The sequence below is a fragment of the Triturus cristatus genome, chromosome 5_2, assembly GCF_964204655.1.
Source record: "Triturus cristatus chromosome 5_2, aTriCri1.1, whole genome shotgun sequence".
In the NCBI taxonomy this organism is placed as follows: Eukaryota; Metazoa; Chordata; class Amphibia; order Caudata; family Salamandridae; genus Triturus; species Triturus cristatus.
Window position 1 is genome coordinate 247,990,649 of NC_140588.1, and position 7,531 is coordinate 247,998,179.

General features: G+C 46.0%; 1 long non-coding RNA gene across 1 annotated transcript; it reads left to right on the forward strand.

Moving 5' to 3' along the window:
- The first annotated feature begins 825 nt into the window (after positions 1 to 825).
- LOC146822847 (uncharacterized) lies at positions 826 to 2,690 on the forward strand. The gene is made up of 2 exons (XR_014961847.1): positions 826 to 1,826; positions 2,404 to 2,690. It is a non-coding gene; the product is annotated as an uncharacterized LOC146822847 (long non-coding RNA).
- Positions 2,691 to 7,531: the final 4,841 nt, after the last annotated feature.

Genomic DNA, 7,531 nt, shown 5'->3' on the forward strand with positions numbered 1-7,531 from the left:
TCATAGGGTGTGTTCCCCTGCACCGCTGGGCTTAAAATACCCAGTACTTCAATTATGGGCAATATACAGAGGAGTATATCTTCCACAACAATAGCCGGAAAACTAGCTGGGGTGTCATTTTATGGCAAGTTTTTCTGGGGCTACGAGCCCTCCGCAGGAGAAATGGGCAGGAGAATACTGCAGGGTTGGGCAAAGACCATAAAGAGGGGTCAGTACAAGAGGGAACCTATTTCTTTACGATTATTATATGAAGTTACATGCAAGTTATGCGAAGTTTGTTTTTCCCAATTTGAATGTTGTTTGTTTAAATTATGTATGATATGGCTCTTTTTTGGGGCATTCATAGTTTCAGAATTGTTGGGAACAAAGCACAATGGGGACCTCAAAGTTCAGAATGTTTCTCTTTTTAACTCATCTATATGTATTTTCCTTGAACGGTCAAAAACGGACCAAACAGGTAAAGGATCGAGGGTGATTTTACAAACCATAAATGGTCCTTTGTGCCCTAAACAAGCGAGGTTAGACTTTTTATTAGTGGGTGGTGCAACCTCAGAATTTGTGTTTAGGCATCAGGACGGGTCCAGGCTCCAAGCTTCTCAATTGCTAGCCATTTTGCGTAGATCTTTAAAGAGGGTGGGGAGAAACCCTCTCAATTTTGGTACACATTCTTTCCGCATAGGTGCGGCTTCGGAAGCAGCCAGGTGGGGATTCTTCCTCAGTGATGTTAAGAAGCTAGAACGTTGGTCATCCAATTGTTGCTTACGTTATATTAGAAAATTGGAATGTGACGTTCCTAAGTTATGATACTAATTGTTTTTTCTTTCTAGGTGTGTTGCCATGTTGGCCATTGTCGCAACGACACGTTTGGATTCTCGGACATTCTTTCATTAAATGGGCTGCTAAGCAAGCCGAAAAAATACATTTTGGGAGGAATTTAGGGTTTCATTCAGAGAAGGTCCTAGTGTCATGGTTTGGGAAAAGTGGTATGAAGTGGGGTCAGCTGCTGCCTCTTATGAGCGAGCTCTCTCGTAAAACGAAACCTGCAGTGGTACTGATTCACCTTGGTGAAAACGACCTAGTACAATTATCAGGTCTGGGTTTAATCATTGAGATGAAAACAAATCTGGAAATTTTGTCAAAGACATGGCCCAACACACAGTTTGTCTTAACGGCATTAATCCCACACAGAATTTGGAGAGGCGCAGAGCGTTTTACAGCAGTCGAGAGGGCACAAAGGAAGGTGAATAGGTATCTACATCGTTTTTGTTACAATGCCGGAATGTATTGGCTGATTCACGAGTCAATTACGAAAGAGGACTATCAATTTTTTAGACACGACGGCGTTCACTTATCTTTTATTGGCAATTAAATTTATATTTTAAATATAAAAGAGATGGTGTCAAAGATTCTCCAGATTCATACATGGTGTTAAGGTATGCTGTTTTAGCGACAGCTTTCCCGTTGTGAATGAGCTTACTCTGAAGATGTTCAGTTGCCCAGGTAAATGCAATAAGAATTTTCCCCTCATCCCTTCTCTTCTTCCCCTCATCCCCCCCACCGTTATTCCTTGTTTTTATCAATCTAGGATGATGTGGTAGGTCCCGTGCTTAATTGTTGGTTGTTTTGGAAATACTATAACAAATTGGTTTTCTTTTTCATATCGCAAGAATATGACATATTTTCATTAGAATGAATAAAGTTTCACCTGTTTGGCGACATTGGTGGTATGTTGTTTTTTAACTGATGGCAAGCGTCCAGTTTAGAAAAGTTTATGGATATTTTTACTGGGGGGGACAGGAAAAACTCCTGTGTTAGGGTTTTTCCTGGTGGCGGAGTTGGAGGGGAGCAAGACAGGCAGGAAGGGTTTGGGGCATTAGGAATAGCTTGAGACAGAGGGAAGCAAGGGAGCAAGGTTGGAGGTAAGGGGTAGGCAGGAGAGGTAGATAGGGGTTTGGGGAGGAGGATTAGGCCGAACAACGTTGGGGAAATTGGTTGTCGGGGAAAATTATTAGGGGCGGGGGGTGATAGTGGGAATATTGTATTATTCTGTTTTGTATCCAATGATGTATTGTTTTCGCCCACCTGTCCAATAAAGCAGCCTTTTACCCCATTATTTGGCTTGGGGTCATTTCTTATTGCCCGATAAGGGCTCCTGGGGGTGGCAATCGCAGATTGTCCACCCCTGGGCAGCTTCGGGCAATTGGTATGGCCCGGTCAGGTGGCGCGCATTCTGATTGGCTGAGGGCAGGAGCGCGAGCAATAGGAGCGCGAAATAACCGTCGCGCTGTGTCTCCTGAGGGTGTGAGGTAGGGGTTTTGCAATTTTGGCCCACCCTCCCACCCTTTATAATAAAATTTGCTGTTATTTTATATATTTGCATTTTGTTGGTTGTCGCTTGGACAGGTGGCGGAGTTGGAGGGGAGCAAGACAGGCAGGAAGGGTTTGGGGCATTAGGAATAGCTTGGGACAGAGGGAAGCAAGGGAGCGAGGTTGGAGGCAAGGGGTAGGCAGGAGAGGAAGATAGGGGTTTGGGGAGGAGGATTAGGCCGAACAACGTTGGGGAAATTGGTTGTCGGGGAAAATTATTAGGGGCGGGGGGTGATAGTGGGAATATTGTATTAGTCTGTTTTGTATCCAATGATGTATTGTTTTCGCCCACCTGTCCAATAAAGCGGCCTTTTAACCCATTATTTGTCTTGGGGTCATTTCTTATTGCCCGAAGTGCGGCCAGGCTGGGGACGAGTCAGTGAGTAACATCTCCAGAATCACCTAATGTGATTTTAGCTCACTTGTTTGGTCTTCCGCACTTTATCTGAATGTTTATTCTGTTTGGGAGGATGTCGGACAGGAGCAGCTGCCAGGTTTAAAGGACATTCAGCTGTAGTGAACACCCAGCCTAGAAGTAAGTTTCAATTTAAATTGGGAGAGTGATTGCACCCTTTTCACCCGGGCCATAGAGTTTCATTCACTTGGGCGCCACCTCTTCAGAAGCGGCACGGGAGCCCTGCCCCTGCTGAAGACTTGTGCACCGCAGGCCAACTGTGACGTCAAATGTTCTGTCAGCGCAGACGGCTCTCCACTGATCACTCGATTGGTCTCGGTGCTTTACAGGAGAGCGTTATTTCTATGTATCCTTGCAATAGGACATGAGGCATCGGATTCGCTGTCAAGCTCTATAGTGAATTATATTTGAAAATCGCTGGCGGCCATAGCTAAGCGCTCTTTACCAGTTCTGAAGCACTTAACTTGAAAAATAATAGGTGTGAGGCCTAAAGTTTATTTTTTTTTTTAAAAATGGGTGGCCAGTTTACACTGATTGTTGGGGTCAAGAAAAAGCGGGTGATGTTGGAGATGGGACTGTGGTGTTTGCCTTCTGTGTGGGGTCCTAGGGGAGACCCTCCCCCCTTTTCAGAAGCACACTGCGGTAATGGTATTAAGAGCAGGGGCCCAGTGGCTGTGTGGAGGAGCCCCAAGGGGATGCCGGGATGGGAATTGTTCACCATTTGGTGTCCCCCCTTTCACCCCCCTGAAGGGGGGATGCCGGTGCATTCGCTGCACCATAAACGGGATTAAAGAGGGAGTAAATAGGAGACCCCACTAAGTTATTAAAGGAGGCCGGCAGGGGTGTGGTGAGGCTTCAGGTATTTGTGCTGTGCGGGGTAGAGGCAATTCACAGTCCATGTGTCATACTTGCACAAGGCATTTGCAGCCTTTTCGAATTATGTCATTGGCCTTGGGCATGGTTGTGCGCAATTGTGAAGTGGGGGCACAGGGATATGCCAGTGTGATCAGATCGGTGGAGAGCGCGGAACGAGAGAGGGAGAAAGGAGCATGAGAGCCAAGGCAGAAGAGCGAGGGGACCTGGATGTCCCTGTGCTCATTTGTTTGGCCAGATTTATAGCGGTCGAGCAGTCAGGAAAGTGATTAGGTAAAGCTTTTTATTTTCGGTTTGTCAGAGCAATGAATTTAAAGCAGAACACCAGCTCAAAATTTTGGTAATGGAGAGTCTGCACCTCGGATACCTTCAGTACCCCAACAAAACATGATGTGTGCTTTCAAGTGAGGACACCCAATCTTGAAAACAGTCCTCATCTGCCTCCTTATCTCCCCCCGCACTCCCACAGCAGTCGTTATTCTCTGTACTCGAGGTGAGCAAGTGGCAGGCACATTGCGCCGGTTTTCGCAACAGATAATCTGACCCTTCTACAATAACTGACTTTGCTGAAATTTACAGAAACTTCCTTTTGTTATTAGTGGCACGGCGCGCACTGTCAATGAGAGTGGTGCAGATCTGAGTCCTCGTTTTGGTTGTACGACCAGCTTAGAAGGGCACTAGATGCTTCAGTTTCTGCTGCTTTCCAGCAGTTTTAACATCTTGTTAGTGTCATGTTTCTCAAGTGGGTGTAATTGCTGATATTTATATGTTTTCCTAGTCTTCATTGCTTTATTTTGCTCGCGAAAAAGTGTCACTCATAGTCGTTGGAATGTCACTCATAATTACACTGAAATTATGAAAATGTCACACTTGGCAATCTTAAACCTTGGCAGCTATGAGCACCTTATGTTAAAGTAACGCCGCTCGATCTCCGCATCACAATGCCCCTCTCAAGGTGCTCCTGTGGATAGACTGCACCCGTCCAGCCTACAAAATGAAGTAAGGGTGCCTAAGCGCTTTACTGTCCATGCGCTGCTATTAACGGTTGAAAGCTTCCTCTGTATTCGGATATGTTGCCTATTGTTTCATTGCACAGGGCCATTAACTCTGCAACACGTGCGCCCACACTTAGCAAGCTACTTCAGCATGCCGCAGAGGTGCGAGTCCTGGTGGTCTTTGTCGTTTGCAATGAACATTTGCTATGCCTGCTTGAATTAACAGCTCAGGTTTTGTTGCTCAAATGGGTGTAATTTCTCACATGTATATTTGTCCCTCGTCTTCATTGCTTGATTTTGCTCGTGAGAAACTAGTGTCACTCATAGTCGTTGAATTGTCACTCATAATTGCACTGACATTATGATAATGTCACACATAGCAATCTGAAACCTTGGCAGCTATGTATCACCGTCGCGAGCATTACCTTCGTGCCTGCTGTGCTCCTTGAATATCGGAGCCAGCTGGGATTGGACAGGGTGGGGTCTCTGATGCGGCTGAACTATCCTGCTGAGGCCCGTCAAGGACGCTGTTCTGAGCGGCCACCGGGGTTCCTGCAGAGAGGCTCAGGAAACCGACACGCTGCCCGCGGGAAACCCGACGCGCTGGTGAATGCCCGGACTAATGCTGCTATGCTCCCGGTGAAGTGGATATGGGGGTGACTGCTCTGAGGCCCACATACAGTGCTACTCTGCCTGGTGAGGCTGGGGGACGCATCTATTTGCCAAGTAAATTGTGGACACACCTGTTTGCACGGTTTACCCGCGAGTGCATAGGAATTGCGGAGTTGGGCCACTTCTGCACAGCAGTGCGTGTGGTGTGCCACCTCATAGACTAACGGGCAGCCCTACACCCCTGTGAGAAGTTCCATGGTGTTTGTGTGGGCAGGGGCTCCTACCACAGAAGCGTGAGCCCTTTTCGCCATAAAAGATTCGGATTCAGGGCATCACTACTACGTGCCGCACGTCGTGACTTCTTCTTGGTTGTTGTCGCTCGTTGTCCGTCTGCTCTGAAACTTCCAATTCGTGCGCTCCTACGTCCGGTCTGCTTCTCCAATCGTCGCCAAAATGATGTACATAAACACACGAAGGAATGCAGGAGTCTCTTCTATATAAAGCAGGATCTTTATTGCAGAGCACAGACAAAGCGTACACCACAACCAGTGACCGGACACCAACTGCCACCAGCTGGAATCCCTTCAGCAGTAACGCGCTAGTACTAAGAACGCTACAAGCGTTCTAGGATCTGAACTGGGAAAGGACACAAAGGAAGGCTTGACCCACACAAGAAGCAGGGTAAGTACTAACACGGCTAATATGTAAATATGTATTTACAACAGAGTGCAGGGAATGCAGGCGCGTACTCCTATGTTTCCTATTTTAAATGTGCACTGATAACAGGAGAAAATGACAGCTTTGGGTGATTTTTGTGCTCGGACACTAAAATACTAGTCAGGCAGACAAACAAGCATTGGCAATGCCAATCTGTCTCGCCATTAGTATCTTATATGTATTTAGCAATGCAGCACATTAGAGTGGGTGCTGAATCACTATCGCACTAGAAGTCAGGGTAAGTGCGTATCAATAAAGAAGGCACTTTTGAGGCAGCAGAAGCCCTCCGCAGACATTAGCTAAAATACAGAGTATCGCGCTCCCCCTTCGCGAATGTGCTGCATAGCTAAATACATATAAGATCCCAATAGCGAGACCGATTGGCATTGCCAATGATTGTTAACATATGCATGCTGTTTTAAAAACCTGTGAAGTAGTTATCTGCGGCTCCAAGAAGAGGGACGTGAGAGATCCTTTGAAGGTATTTGTTTCTTTCTGGCCGTGAAGCACACGATTTCAAGAAGACCTGTGAAGCACTTGGGTGCGGCTTTAACACCAAGCCAGGCAGCAAGTTTGTAATTAGATGTTTGTTTGCACTCCGGAAGCATATAATCAAAAGGAGACCTCTGAACTGTTTGGCTGCAGGTCCACCAAAACGGACGCTAACACAGCCACCAACTTAGCAAAAATAAAAAATAAAAGCGTGTTTTTGTGTGCTGCAAATTACAGTTACAAGTACTGCAGCTTAGGGTATTTGTGTGCGTCTGCTTTAATATATGTACACATTTTACAGGGAACAAAAGGATGTCAGCCTTAGTGAAATAGCACAAACAGTTAGGGGCATATCATCAAGGACCGGTTATAATTAGCGCTAGGATAATTATCGCCGGCTTACGTGGATTTTTATCGCTGAGATAGCGTGCTATTAGCAACGCTTATCTCAAAAGCGATAAAAATCCTAGCGCTAACTGCCAAACATAAGATTATCGCTGGAAACCCAGCGAGAATCTCACAAAGTTTGGCGTTAGCTTGTTGATAGGGCCTCACAAACTTAGCCATGATATACACCTTCCATAGGATATCATGGCTAAGTCAGTCCTGAAGCAGGCGTAAGGAAAGTAGCGATAACATGGGTTATCACTACTTTTCTTGCCGCTATGCTTCATAGCGTGGGTCTTGATAATAGGCGAAATGTCGCTTAGCGACATTTCTCCAGTCATGTCAGGGCAGGAACGCCCACTTTGCATCTCATTAGAGATGCAAAGCTGGGCGTTCGGAATTCAGGCGCTAATGCAAGGTTTAACGCGATAGCGTGACCTTGCTGATTAGGTGATAAAATTATCGCCGCTTTTCGCCCGAAAACAGACGCAAAAGCGGCGATCATTTTATATCGCCTCATTGCTGATATGCCCCTTAGTGAGCCTACTGAAAAAAAAATGATGTGTAAACTACAAGTTACAGGTTTTATTCCTTCTGGTTAGTGGAGTGACTTTATGTGCTATCAGTAAATATTTGTGTATTCATCCTGCATAAGAACAGTTGAAACTCGAAA